This window comes from Ovis canadensis, chromosome 14, assembly GCF_042477335.2.
Source record: "Ovis canadensis isolate MfBH-ARS-UI-01 breed Bighorn chromosome 14, ARS-UI_OviCan_v2, whole genome shotgun sequence".
NCBI classification, from domain to species: domain Eukaryota; kingdom Metazoa; phylum Chordata; class Mammalia; order Artiodactyla; family Bovidae; genus Ovis; species Ovis canadensis.
In genome coordinates this window covers 43,940,077-43,955,970 of record NC_091258.1, presented here as the reverse complement: position 1 = coordinate 43,955,970, position 15,894 = coordinate 43,940,077, and positions in this window count along the sequence as shown.

Here is a 15,894-nt window from a genome sequence, read left to right as displayed (position 1 = left end):
GAACATCAGGAAGATCATGGTTCATGTATTGCTGAAGCCTGGCTTGGAGAATTTTGAGCATTACTTTAATAGCATGTGAGATGAGTGCAATTGTGCAGTAGTTTGAGTATTCTTTGGCATTGCCTTTCTTTGGGATTGAGATGAAAACTGACCTTTTCCAGTCCTGTGACCACTGCTGACTTTTCCAAATTGGCTGATATATTGAGTGCAGCACTTTCACAGCATCATCTTTCAGAATTTGAAATAGCTCTACTGGAATTCCATCACCTCCACTAGCTTTGTTCGTAGTGATGCTTTCTAAGGCCCACTTGACTTCACATTCCAGGATGTGGCTCTAGCTGAGTGATCACACCATTGTGATTATCCAGGTCGTGAAGATCTTTTTTGTACAGTTCTTCTGTGTATTCTTGCCATCTCTTCTTAATATCTTCTGCTTCTGTTAGGTCCATACCATTTCTGTCCTTTATCGAGCCCATCTTTGCATGAAATGTTCCCTTGGTATCTCTAATTTTCTTGAAGAGATCTCTAGTCTTTCCCATTCTGTTCTTTTCCTCTATTTCTTTGCATTGATCGCTGAAGAAGGCCTTATCTCTTCTTGCTATTCTTTGGAACTCTGCATGTAGATGCTTATATCTTTCCTTTTCTCCTTTGCTTTTCGCCTCTCTTCTTTTCACAGCTATTTGCAAGGCCTCCCCAGACAGCCATTTTGCTTTTTTGCATTTCTTTTCCATGGGGATGGTCTTGATCCCTGTCTCCTGTACAATGTCACGAGCCTCATTCCATAGTTCATCAGGCACTCTATCTATCAGATCTAGGCCCGTAAATCTATTTCTCACTTCCACTGTATAATCATAAGGGTAATGATTTAGGTCATACCTGAATGGTCTAGCAGTTTTCCATACCTTCTTCAATTTAAGTCTGAATTTGGCAATAAGGAGTTCATGATCTGAACCACAGTCAGCTCCTGGTCTTGTTTTTGTTGACTGTATAGAGCTTCTCCATCTTTGGCTGCAAAGAATATAATCAATCTGATTTTGGTGTTGACCATCTGGTGATGTCCATGTGTAGAGTCTTCTCTTGTGTTGTTGGAAGAGGGTGTTTGCTATGACCAGTGCATTTTCTTGGCAAATCTCTATTAGTCTTTGCCCTGCTTCATTCCATATTCCAAGGCCAAATTTGCCTGTTACTCCAGGTGTTTCTTGACTTCCTACTTTTGTATTCCAGTCCCCTATAATGAAAAGGACATATTTTGGGGGTGTTAGTTCTAAAAGGTCGTGTAGGTCTTCATATAACTGTTCAGCTTCAGCTTCTTCAGCATTACTGGTTGGGGCATAGACTTGGATTACTGTGATATTGAATGGTTTGCCTTGGAGATGAACAGAGATAATTCTGTCGTTTTTGAGATTGCATCCAAGTACTGCATTTCAGACTCTTTTGTTGACCATGATGGCTACTCCATTTCTTCTGAGGGATTCTCGCCCGCAGTAGTAGATATAATGGTCATCTGAGTTAAATTCCCCCATTCCAGTCTATTTTAGTTTGCTGATTCCTAAAATGTTGATGTGCACTCTTGCCATCTCTTGTTTGACCACTTCCAATTTGCCTTGATTCATGGACCTGACATTCCAGGTTCCTATGCAATATTGCTCTTTACATCATCGGACCTTTTTTCTATCACCAGTCACATCCACAGCTGGGTATTGTTTTTGCTTTGTCTCCATCCCTTAATTTTTTCTGGAGTTATTTCTCCACTGATCTCCAGTAGCATATTGGGCACCTACTGACCTGTGGAGTTCCTCTTTCAGTATCCTATCATTCTGCCTTTTCATACTGTTCATGGGGTTCTCAAGACAAGAATACTGAAGTGGTTTGCCATTCCCTTCTCCAGTGGACCACATTCTGTCAGCCCTCTCCACCATGACCCGCCCGTCTTGGGTTGCCCCCTGGGCATGGCTTAGTTTCATTGAGTTAGACAAGACTGTGGTCCTAGTGTGATTAGATTGACTAGTTTTCTGTATCATTTCAGTGTGTCTGTCCTCTGATGCCCTCTTGCAACACCTACCATCTTACTTGGGTTTCTCTTACCTTGGGCGTGGGGTATCTCTTCACAGCTGCCCCAGCAAAGCACAGCCGCTGCTCCTTACCTTGGATGAGGGGTATCTCCACAGAGACAGATGGCAAATGCCCTCATTGTTTAGTCATTGGCAATGCTCTTGTCAAGTGCCAATTTGTAGTTGACATCAATTTATTTTAGTCAACAATTGTGAACCATGAACCAGTGACACTGATACATAGGTTTTCATGACAGAGATTGGATGTTTGGTTCAGTGCCAAATCTCCTAGAGCCCAAGAAGAGTGGCTTGCATGTAAAAAATGCTCAGATATCAGTTGAACTAATCAAAAAACTAAATGAAATATTAATATATGTATTACATTTCAGAATATAAGACGCCACAAAGTGGTTGCTCTGACACACACAGAAGGTTATCTCCATAACTGGCTTCTTCTGGTATCTTTGTGTATATAGCCTAAACAGAAATATGTTGGGAGTGAAAGGGTCACTATTAATAATTACACCAGGACAAGAGGCATTAACAGGGACTGTCCCAGCCAAGTCATCCACAGAATCAGCCTGTCTATTTATGTCCCAGTTTAATATCTGCATTGCCTTCAAATGCCCTTTTAAACACCACTGATGCTCTCCATGTTTATACACTCAGATATTATCTTCAGATGGAGAATGGGAAAAGAGAAGAAAACTGAAGATCTTAGTATTTACCCTTAAGAAAGTGGCTCATACAGTAAAGAATCCGCCTGCAATGCAGGAGACCCAGGTTCGATCCCTGGGTCAGGAAGATCCCCTGGAGAAGGGAATGGCAACCCACTCCAGTATTCCTGCCTGTCCATGGAGAATTCCATGGACAGAAGAGCCTGGTGGACTACAGTCCATGGGGTCATGAAGAGTTGGACACAACTGAGCTACTAACACACACATACATAAGAAAGTGAGTTACTTGAAAAAAAAATACATTTTACAATCAGAAATACCTAGAGCACTTTCAATTAGCAAGCTAAAATCTCCTTTTCTACCCTCAACAACACAGCAGGGATGGAGGTACAAAAATAAAGTAAAAGAGGTTGTTATGAAAAGGAAAGAAGATGCATTTACTTTGCTAAGTACTGATGTGCAAATTTCTACCCCTCTACAGCTCCTCCTGGCTCTAATGTTTCATCATCTCTGTGTGTGATAGACCCCTATGGCCAATGAATCACAACACAAATGAGTACCAAATTCCTAGCTGGCATCTGAACAGGAACGCTGTCGGAGGCACTTATGTCCTATGTGTACTTAATCTATCGTCCTTAATGAATAAGCTTGGGCGTGCATTTCCATTACAAAAGTACAGACCTACCTTTCTTTCAATATTACAAGGCCAGTACCTTCGAAGATGAACAAAGGATGTTTAAAGACACAGGGTCTGAAAGCTTCTAAAAGCCACATATTGAGATATTAAACACAACTTCAGAGAATTCTATTTCAAAGGCAAGATCATGTCTGAAGCATTTTTTAATACCAATTTAACTGGGAAAACAAAGAGAAACAAAACTCCTTCGAGAAGTTTTTTCTGAAAACCCAAGCCACAGATCCTTTGCAAATGTTCCCACAGTAATCAATGAGCCCCTAACAAGTGCTATAAGGACTGGGGCAGGGGAGGGACAGAGACCATTTGCTCTGATTCATAGATTTTTATGACCATCATTAAGTGAAGATGGGCAAGTGACTATGTCTAACAGGATGAAGGCCCCACAGTACTGCTCTTGATGCAAATGTCTGGGCAAATACATGAGAGAATTTGTCAAATCAAATGGGGTCTTTTGGATGGAAGGGTCTTGCTTTTTTAATTTATAATAATTTCTTTTTTGTTTGTTTGGTTTGTTCCATAGTGTGAGCATGTTTTATTTCTCTTAAAAACCTTGGAGTGGAACTTTTGGGTCATATGAAACTCTGTGTTTCACTTTCCAAGAAACCGCCAAACAGTTCTCCAAAGGGTCAGTCAGTCCTATCTTCCACTTCCACCAGCAGTATATGAAGGTCTGAATTCTTAAAGAGTAGAAACTGATTTAAATACCTTTGAGTTACTGGGTCAGATGATAAAGAATATGCCTGCAATACGGAAAACCTGTGTTCAATTCCTGGGTCTGGAAGATGCTACGAAAAAGGAAATGGCAACTCATTCCAGCATTTTTGCCTGAAGAATTCCAAGGACAGAGGTGCCTGGTGGACTATAGTCCATCTGGTCGCAGAGAGTGGGACATGACTGAGTAACTAACACTTTCACTTTCAAGATATAGTTCATAAGTAGAAGACAGATTTTGACAAAAATAATTAGAAGAAAATTTTTGGTAAATTTACTTTCTACTATCTTAGGTATCTTGGAGCAAAGTTTGCATATTCTGCTAATACAAACGAATAACCCCATTATCCATCACTTGTCTGTAAATTAGGCTAGAAAGTTGTTTGGAAAAGTGATTGATATAGAGAAATTCATATTTTTAAATTTTATTATAAGGTAATAAATGTTCTTTTGTGAAGTAATTGTCCAGCTATCTTCATTCAATAGTAATTGATCTTTGACACCACCTCTATCAATTCAGTCATTTCTGTTATGATAAAGCGAAAGTGTTTATCACTCAGTTTTGTCTGACCTTTTGCAACTCTATGGACTGTAGTTCGCCAGGCTCCCCTGTCCATGGAATTCCAGGCAAGGATACTGGAGCAGGTAGCCATTCTCTTTTCCAGGGAATTTTCCTGACCCAGGGATCGAATTCGCATCTTTTGCTTTGTAGGCAGATTCTTCACCCTCTGAGCCACCAGGGAAGCCCTAGTCACCAATACTTTTTGATAGAAGAGGCTAAAATTTTTGTCTGAACCTGCTTGATGCAAATTTAAAGTTGGCTTCAGTGTTCAGAAATAAACCCAAAGACTAGACATCACAGGAACATGACAGTTTTATGTTAAGAGGAAAATTTCAATCCTTAGCACTTACTCCACACTGCAAGGAGTAACTTTGACATGAACACCAAGCTGTCCACTTATTTAAATTTATTAAGGGCCTAATAATGTTCAAGCATTGTGTTATATGAAAATATGATGATGATGAAAAAGTTTTCTTATTTGGATCTACAATCCAGTAAAGAATTTATATATTTAATCATTTTCACAGACTTGTAGATGATAGTGTCGTTCTCCTTAGAATGGAAGATTTAACATTTCCTTTCTTAATGTATTAAATAAACATTACTGAGAAACAAAGTACCTCATAAAATGCTAATTCTAGTAATATATGTGTATCAATTATAAAGGAAAAAGGGAAAATGCATGGTTTCTTTATGTTATATTATTTTGTATGTGCAAGGTGGGTTTTTGGAGCTATATTGCTATCATATCTTTCTAGTGACCCACTAAATGAGTAAGGTATCTTATCAGACATTACTTGAGAAAATAGAATTAGTTGTGCCAAAAGGCTAATGTTTAAGAGGTTCATTTCTTTAGCTTACTTCTTAAACCAAATCTACTTTTCTAACATAGATATTGTTACATGGAAGCGGCCAAGTTTTTGAACAGAGAATTTTTTTAAAAAACTTAATATATACATTCCTAAAATATTCATTTAGCTACAATTATTTCAGAAATTTTCCTATATACAATAAACCATTTTTTTTCTATGCACAATAGATTTGAGGGCTATGATACGCTTTGCCACTTACTATGTACGTTTTTTTCAAACCTCTATTCCATCTTTCACAAGGTAAGTTTCTACCTTAAAAAGCCATGGTAAGGTCTGTATGAGATTACATATGGCTATATTCTCAGAAGCATAGTAAAACACATGGTAAAAATATCAGTAATGTGGATTTTGTGTTGTTCATTTTTTAAATTAACTAAAGTTTTAATTTACCAAAAATAGAGTAGTGTTTCATTTCTTTGAAACAATGAACCTGTTAGTGTCTGTTTAGTAAAATGACTCTGATTTGTATTTCAAAGTTTTTCAGTTATCTATATCAAACTTGATTAATTTAAATGCATCTTTTATGACTATCCTTTTCAAATTATGTAGAATAATGTTATCTATTAGATTAAAAATATTTACATGAGCTTGTTATGATTCTTTAGGTTGATCTTATTTGCTATCAGTTATTTTAATCAATGAATTTTGCATGAAAAAATCTGTTGAAAATAAGAATACATATATATTTTATTTAAATTAAAATTTGACTTACTAGTAAACATGAAAATGGAAGGCCTAGATTGATTTTGTTCAAAGAAAGTTTTGAAAGCAAGTCTTTTTGCAAAAAAAAAAAAAAGGACATAGAGTTATGTTTTTGTTTCATTCTTTTGATTCTGTTACCAAAGATAAAGCTGATGGCAAAAATCTGAGGACCCTTTTTAATGCTTCTCTCCATCCATCCCAGTGCCCCCAATTTTCCCTGCCACATTCCCAGAAAATTCTCTAGATATTTATAGTTTGAGAAGGGAAAATAACTCTCCAAGAGCTACTTTCAATGATACTTTGGTGGGCAGTAACTTTATAAGTGCTAATCAGAAGTATATGTCAAAAATTTCACCTTCTGCCTTATAAAAGCTGACTTAGCAGAAATAAAGATGAAATTCAGGGCAAGTCAAAATACTTGTTTCATTGTCCCATTTTTAAATAAGAGATGAAATTTAGGACACCTCAAAATTCTCTTCTGCCCTATTTTATTGGATCTATGTTTATTCATATTCAGCAGAAGGAATCCCAATTTTAGCCTTTGGTTTCTTTATTTCAAAAAAATATTTTCCTAAATTAATTACTTTAATCTTAAAATTACTATATCTGTTTAAAGAAAATAGGAAGATTACATAAACTAGTACAGATATTTAAAATGGCTCAGAGCTCCATTGTCAAAGGAATAAATTCTGTTTTTCATAAACTCTTGAAATGTTCCTTTGTGATATGCTTTATGCTCATTTGATTTGTTGTGATCATAATACATATTCACCTTTTTATCATTTAATTTTATACCACAAACATTTTGATATTTATTATAACCTTCTTGGTAGGATATAAAATTAGCAGCTGAAGCAGCACATGATTTAATCCTTGTAGAGGTAGCTGGCAATGCCAGTGGCACATATCAATTTGTAGTTGACATATATAAGATCTTAAAAGAAAATTAATGCAGAAAACTTAAGTAAATATGGGGCATACAATAGATTAGACATTATCTAATATTATATATCCTTAGGATTAACTCATGTGCTGCTTCAGCAGCTAATTTTCAAAACTCCCTGAAAGGAGCTCAGGGTGGAGAGAAGAACTAAGGAATTCTGTGCTCTGGGAAAAACTTGCAAGATAGGTCTTCAGATAATTAGATATTTTCAGGAGCCAATTTTCTGAGCCCATTCTTGTATCTCCTCAATATATAAAAGCACTAAAATCCTTCATGGTGATGACTGTTCCTTGTGATTAGCAGTAACCTTATGCAAAAAGTACTTCCCGGTTGGCTCAGAGGTTAAAAGCCTTTGCCTGCAATGCGGGAGACCTGGGTTCGATCCCTGGGTCGGGAAGATCCCCTGGAGAAGGAAATGGCAATCCACTTCAGTATTCTTGCCTGGAGAATCCCATGGACAGAGGAGCCTGGTGGGCTACAGTCCATGGGGTTGCAAAGAGTCGGACACGACTGAGCGACTTCTCTTTATGCAAAAAGTACATGTTTGATTGCATGTACTCCCCTTTCACCAGAGTTACATATATACTGACCTTCTCCCCTGCCTCTGCAGCATTTTCTCAGAGCTATCTGAAATGCTGTCTCCAGAGCTATAGTCTTCATTTTGCCCCCCAAAAAGATTTAATTCACAACTCTCATGTTGTGCACTTTTAAAGTCGACATGTATTACAATGATTTGTTATTTCTATTTTTTACCTTCTCATGTTTCTACTAATTCATGAGGCTATGCTTGCAGAAAAAAAAATCAGTTCATCAAAGTTCAAGACAAGTTTGTTAATATATGATGTCTGATACTGCAATATATTGGTAAGGAATTGAGAGTAGAACTCAGGCAGGTAATCAGCATAATCTCCTTGTTTTAAGGTTATTAGATTAGCAAACAGTCACTACCTAAATTTCTCTTTGCCATGTAAACCTAACCCTGTGTCTGTGCTTTGTTGCTCTGCTGTGTCCAATTCTTTGTGACCCTATGGAAGGTAGCCCACCAGGCTCCTCTGTCCCTGAGATTCTCCAGACAAGAACACTGGAGTGGGTAGCCATTCCCTTCTCCAGGGGATCTTCCCCATCCAGGGGTCAAATCCAGGTTTCCTGCATTGCAGACAAATTCTTTACTGCCTGAGCCACCAGGGAACTCCCCAACCTGACTCTGCAGTACAGGAATTACCAGTGTAGGGCAAATTTAGAAAACTCAGCAGTGGCCACAGGACTGGAAAAGGTCAGTTTTCATTCCAATCCCAAAGAAAGGCAATGGCAAAGAATGCTCAAACTACCCACAATTGCACTCATCTCACACGCTAGTAAAGTAATGCTCAAAATTCTCCAAGCCAGGCTTCAGCAATATGTGAACCATGAACTTCCAGATATTCAAGCTGGTTTTCAAAAAGGCAGAGGAGTCAGAGATCAAATTGCCAACATCTGATGGATCATCAAAAAAGCAAGAGAGTTCCAGAAAAACATCTATTTCTGCTTTCTTGACTATGCCAAAGCCTTTGACTGTGTGGATCACAATAAACTGTGGAAAATTCTGAAAGAAATGGGAATACCAGACCACCTGACCTGCATCTTGAGAAACCTATATGCAGGTCAGGAAGCAACAGTTAGAACTGGACATGGAACAACAGACTGGTTCCAAAGAGGAAAAGGAGTACGTCAAGGCTGTATATTGTCACCCTGCTTATTTAACTTCTATGCAGAGTACATCATGAGAAACACTGCGCTGGAGGAAGCACAAGCTGGAATCAAGATTGCCGGGAGAAATATCAATAACCTCAGATATGCATATGGCACCACCTGTATGGCAGAAAGTGAAGAGGAAATAAAAAGCCTCTTGATGAAAGTGAAAGAGGAGAGTAAAAAAGGTGGCTTAAATCTCAACATTCAGAAAACAAAGATCAAGGCATCTGGTCCCATCACTTCATGGGAAATAGATGGGGAAACAGTGGAAACAGTGTCAGACTTTATTTTCGGGGGCTCCAAAATCACTGCAGATGGTGATTGTAGCCATGAAGTTAAAAGATGCTTACTCCTTGAAAGAAAAGTTATGACCAACCTAGACAGTACATTCAAAAGCAGAAATATTACTTTGCCAACAACAATCCGTCTAGTCAAGGCTATGGTTTTTCCAGTGGTCGTGTATGGATGTGAGAGTTGGACTGTGAAGAAAGCTGAGAGCTGAAGAATTGATGCTTTTGAACTGTGGTGTTGGAGAAGACTCTTGATAGTCCCTTGGACTGCAAGGAGATCCACATAGTCCATCGTAAAGGAGATCAGTTCTGGGTGTTCATTAGAAGGACTGATGCTGAAGCCGAAACTCTAATACTTTGGCCACCTCATGCGAAGGGTTGACTCTTTGGAAAAGACCCTGATGCTGGGAGGGATTGGGGGCAGGAGAAGAAGGGGACGACAGAGGATGAGATGGCTGGATGGCATCACCACCTTGATGGGCATGAGTCTGAGTGAACTCTGGGAGTTGGTGATGGACAGGGAGGCCTGGTGTGCTGCAGTTCATGGGGTCACAAAGAGTCGGACATGACTAAGCTACTGAACTGAACTGAACTGAACTGATCTTTGGGAAGACATTATTCTGCCACCCACAGTCATAATTTATTATTCTTTTATATGAATTGCTAATAATTTTAAGGCTATTTGTTTCTAAGATTTTAAGGCATTTTTCTATAATTTTTTCTTGCAATATATTTGTGAGGTTTTAATTTCAGAGTTATGCTCACTTTATGAAACAATTTGGTAATATTCTACCTCCTGCATTTAAAAATAGTTATTTTGTCTAACTTTGGCATTATTTGCTCCTTAAATGTTTTATATATTCTGCCAGTAAAAGCATTCTAGACTGGAGGTTTTGTTTCTGTGCAACTTTTTAATAATTAATTTAAAAATATTATTGTATAGACAACTATTAAAATATTCTCTTTATATTTTAATCACTTTTCATAAGTTTTGCTTTTTAAGGAATTCTCCCATTTTATTCAAGCCGTTCAAGTACTATATAAAATATTAATATTTTCTTATTATCTTTATACTGTCTGTAAGACAGTATAAAGTTAGTAGTGATATAACTTTTTAAAACCTGTTATCAGTAATTGGCTATCTCTTTTTTCTGTTCTTGATTTGTCTTGATAGGCATTTATTAATTTTAAGCTTTGTATGTGGATTGTGGCTTTGCTTTATTGTCATTTCTATGTTTCATTGATTTCTGTTCTTATATTTTTAATTCTTTTTATGTAAACATTGAAAGCTATAGACATCCGTATAATCTCTGCCCTAGCTCCATCTCTCATTCTGAAATAATTTCTGATTTCCCTTGTATTTATTGTTTGATCTCTGGAATTTTTTAAACTGTGTCACTTAATTTTGAAATAAATGGGAACTTTTGTATAATTAAATTATATAATTTAATTAAATATCTAAATAAATACAGTATTTAATTCTAATGTAATACAATTTGTCAGAAAAAGAACACTTGGATTTTACTGAGAATTCTTCATGGTCCAACTTACAAGTGGTAAATACTTCATGTCACACTCGAATATAAAGTGTATCCAACATTTGTTGGATGTAATTTTCCATGTATATAAATTATTTGTAGAAAGAAAAGATCATTTACCCCAATACTTCCCAAATTTATTTTTGGCACAAAATCATTGTTCTCTTCTTAAAGCTTTAATGAACTTCTCTCAGTATGAATGTTTCCCAGGACTTACTTTGAGAAGCACTGTCCTAGTTAGAAGAGAAATTCTTTTTCTGGAACTTTTCTAGTCACTTGATTATTCAACTTTGGGATTTCCTTCAAATGGTAGGATAGAGACAGGACACCTATCCAGCACACAGGTCAATGGATCAATCTACACACATCAACATCTGCTTCCTTTTGACATTCCTGGGAATTTAAAGATTATAGATAAGAATGACTAAAAATGAAACATCATATAACCAGAACATATTTCAAGTTGAAATAAATTATAAATGTTTATATACTTTTAGAGTTTTATTTAACAATACATATTATTTACGGTAGTTCCTAACACATTTATCTATTTTTAGCTCTGATAACTTGCATTAGGCTCTCTCTTTAATATTCAGATTTAAATACTATCAGAAAAATAAAAGTGAAAACAACTGTGAACTTATGTGAAATGAATCAATAGCCATTTCAACCTAAGAAAATTTTTGGAGAATTTTAAAAAATTACAACAGCTAATTAATTGTGACCCAGTTATCATACATCACCACTTTTATTCTTTTTTTAATTAGTACTACAGACAAAAATAATAATTATTACATTAAATATCCTTTTTTTGAATGACACATGTTACCTGGTAGCATCAAAATTCTAATAAATAAACTCCATTAGAATAAGATATTTTCCTTATTCAAATAAGTGTCACTTGCATATTTTGGGGGAAAAATGTTCCAAATATATAGTCTATATTTCTTCAAGGATAGAAACATTTAAGTTTGCACAAAAACTCTGTGTTAATTTTTTTTCCTAGAATCTATTTTTCCCATATTTTGAACATGGGAAATTGTTTTGGCATATTATGAAATTAAAATATGCGCCTTGGAAGAAAAACTATGACCAACCTAGACAACATATTAAAAAGCAGAGACATTACTTTCCCAACAAAGGTCTGTCTAGTAAAAGCTATGATTTTTCCAGTAGTCATGTATGGATGTGAGAGTCAGAATATAAAGAAAGTTGAGTGCCAAGGAACTGATGCTATTGAGCTGTGGTGTTGGAGAAGACTCTTGAGAGTCCCTTGGACTGCAAGGAGATCCAACCAGTCCATCCTCAAGGAAATCAGTCCTAAATATTCACTGGAAAGACTGATACTGAAGCTGAAACTCCAATACTTTGGCCACCTGATGCGAAGAGCTGACTCACTGAAAAAGACCCTGATGCTGGGAAAGTCTAAAGGCAGGAGGAGAAGAGGAAGACAGAGGATGAGATGGTTGGATGTCATCACTGATGGACATGAGTTTGAGCAAGCTCGGAAATTGGTGATGGACAGGGAAGCCTGGGGAGCTGCAGTCCACTGCCTCTCAAAGAGTCAGATAATACTGAGTGACTGAACTGATTATTAATCTTGTTTTCTTTACTATCTTTAAAATTTTAATAAAATTTTATTTAACTATGTCCTACATATTAAAAAAAAAAAAACTTGCAAGTTTTAAGTAAACAGTCAGAGAAACAGCTGCTTCATAAAGTGAAGCTGCTGCTGCTGCTGCTAAGTCGCTTCAGTCGTGTCCGACTCTGTGCGACCCAAGAGATGGCAGCCCACCAGGCTCCGCAGTCCTTGGGATTCTCCAGGCAAGAACACTGGAGTAGCTTGCCATTTCCTTCTCCAATGCATGAAAGTGAAAAGTGAAAGTGAAGTCGCTCAGTCTTGCCTGACTCTTCCCTACCCCATGGACTGCAGCCTACCAGGCTCCTCCATCCATGGAAGTTTGCAGGCAAGAGTACTGGAGTGGGGTGCCATCGCCTTCTCTGCATAACGTGCAAAAAGCAGGCTTCCCAGGTGACTCAGTGGTAAAGAATCCACCTGCCAATGCAGGAGACACAAGCGGTACAGGCTGGATCTAAGTTGAGAAGATCCCCTGGAGAAGGAAATGGCAACTCACCTAAGTATTCTTGCCTAGAAAATCCCATGGACAGAGGAGCCTGGTGGGCCACAGCCCATGCCGGCACAGAGACACGACTGAGCAGCGAGGCACGTGTGAGCAGCTGCCTAATAAAGAAACCCATTCCCTGTACCTCAGTCACTGCCCGTTAGACCCGAAGGTACCTGACCTCTACTTTGACAGGCTATTGTTGAACATTATATAAGTGAAAGGACTATTGCTCAACATAATATAAATTAAAGGAATTTAGACATACTCTTGAAATTGTGGGTAATCATAAGTTAAGTTCATTATACCTGTAACTGCATTCACTAATTTAGGTCATTTTTAATTCTGGCTATAAAAACTCACACATTGCTGAAGCAGCAGGTGGCCTAAGGCGGCCAGAGCCGTTTTCCAGGCACTACATGTCAGGTGTGTCTAATCTGAGCGGAGCCGGTCTAGACTGGATAGGACCCCAGACCTTTCAACTGGGCATGCGCAAGTCTTGGCTTTTTTTTTTTTTTTTTGGAACCTGCAGCGTCGGGTAGCTTAGTTACACCTGAGCAGAATAACGACTGCGGCGCTTTTCCCTTACTTCCAATCGCCTCTCCTCACCTTCCCGCGTTCCTCATGCCTCAGGCCACCTTGCTTCTTTAGTCCATAAATACCCTACCCCCTTACCTTCCAAAAAATGAGTTTGACATTTGTTCTTCTTGCCTCCTGTCTTCGCTGCCTTGTGAATAAGGCCCCTGTTTGCCACAAACTTCAGCCTCTCCGCGTTTCGGCCTACACCTCTCATAGTTTTGGCCTATCGCCTGTTGTGCGTTGGGGCAAGATGAACCCTATTTGGTAATACTCTCTGTTTCTCATTTCTTTTGCTTAATACATAATTTGATAGGTTCACCCATATAGTGACTTCCTTGTCCTCGCTGTTGTATAGGTTCCCATTGTCTAACACTTATTCATCAATTGCTTATTAACAGACTTTTGCTCATTTTATCAATACATAAGCAGATTCAAAGAGTTATAAGAAACAAATATGTATCCTAAGTCGCTTCAGTTGTGTCCGACTCTTTGCAACCCTGTGGACTGGAGCCTACCAGGCTCCTCTGTCCATGGGATTCTCCAGGCAAGAATATTGGGAGTGAGTAGCCATTCCCTACTTCAGGGGATCTTCCCAACCAAGCATCAAACCTGAATCTCCTACTGCTCCTGAGTTGCAGGCAGATTTTTTTTTTTTACCTCTGAGCCACATGGGAAGCAGATTAGGCCAAAATCTTGTGGCCGTAATTTTCACAAGATTATGTGTAAAACACTAAATTTTTTCCTAGCACCTGGTTCATTGTTTCTATCTCAAAGATTGAGAAAGAAAATCTAACAAGGTAATTCATGAATGGAGGACACTTAAAATTATTACTAACAGGCATGCTTAGTTAACAATGTTATTATTTTTAGAATTATTATTTAGAATTATTATTTTTTGGTGAAATGAGCTTAAAGACTGGTGATCAGAACTTATTTTTGTCTCCAGCTTTGCCCTGCTTCTTTAAAACAATAAATGGAAACAAATAATTTCTGAGAGGGTTAAGGGTTCAGTAATTCTCTTCCATCATTTGTTAATACAATACCAGGTTCCCTGGTGGCTCAATAGTAAAGAATATGTCTGCCAATGCAGGAGACTTGCAGGAGACGTGTGTTCGATCCCTGGGTCCAGAAGATACCCTGGAGAAGTAAACAGCAACCCACTCCAGTATTCTTCCTTGGAAAATCCCATGGACAGAAGAATCCAACAGGCTACAGTCCATGGGGTTACAAAGAGTCAGACACAGCTAAGTGACTAAATGACAACAAAAGTTCACAAAACCATGTGAGTAAATCTTCCAGTTAACTTTTTTTTTTTTTTTTTTTTTTGCTGCATAGCTTGGCTTGCAGGATATTAGTTCCCTGACCAGGGACTGAACTGTGGCCCCACAGTGAAAGTGTCAAGGCCTAACCACTGGACCACCAGGGAATTCCCTTCAGTTAATCTTCTTACTATATATAAATGTTCTAAAGGTTGTATAACAATATGAGTTCTCTATTCATTTATTTAATAATCATTTTTTAATTCCTACTATGCAAGTCCCTGGCTAATACCTATTAAGTACTCAGAATGCATCCAGTTCTAATAAAAAATAAAACTAATCTATACTCAACATAGAGCAATAAAAATTTAAAACAAAACAGCATATTAGTATAGAAGGCAGAAGGTTTGGTGATAATGATGAGTCAGCCTCTCTCATCCTTTTATTCTTCTCACTGTAAAATTTAAATACTTTTTGCACAAATGGGGCACAATTTTTTTTTCTCAATTTAGAAAGTGATCCTTAATGCTTGGAATAAGATGAACAATCGAAGCAGAAGCAAAATCCAAATCTATTTTGGTTCTATTACATATAATTTCCTATACAGATGCCAGTGCTGGGCAAGAATCTTGATGAACATCCTGGCTGTGGATCCAGCCTTCTTTTATATGCTGAAGAAAGGTAAGAGACTGGAGCTAGGCATGTTAGTAGAGTTAATCAAAGGGATTATTCTCCTTGTATGAAGGAAAAGGGATACAACTGGTAGTAAGCCAAGGTAAGTTAATCTCTTTGTTTCATCTAAGCCTTTTTTGCATGAGTTTTACAGCTGTAGTTACTATTTATATTACTGTAATCATTTTACCTACTTTGTTTCAGTGTGAATATTGATAAAATGAGGATGATAGATCTTGTTTATATACCTTCCTTTTTTGTTTTTTGTTTGTGTCTGTCAGTAGAACACAGGATGAGTCTGACATTTAATATGCTTCATTATGGTTTGCATTGAGTCATAAATTATCTACTGATATGAGGAAGGAAAGCAATTCTCTTCTTATGCAGATAACACATATAAAGTATGAACTGGGCATCTTAAGGATAAGTTGTCTGTATGTCACTGGGAAATCCATCATTCCATACCTAAAGAGCACAGGAAGAGGAG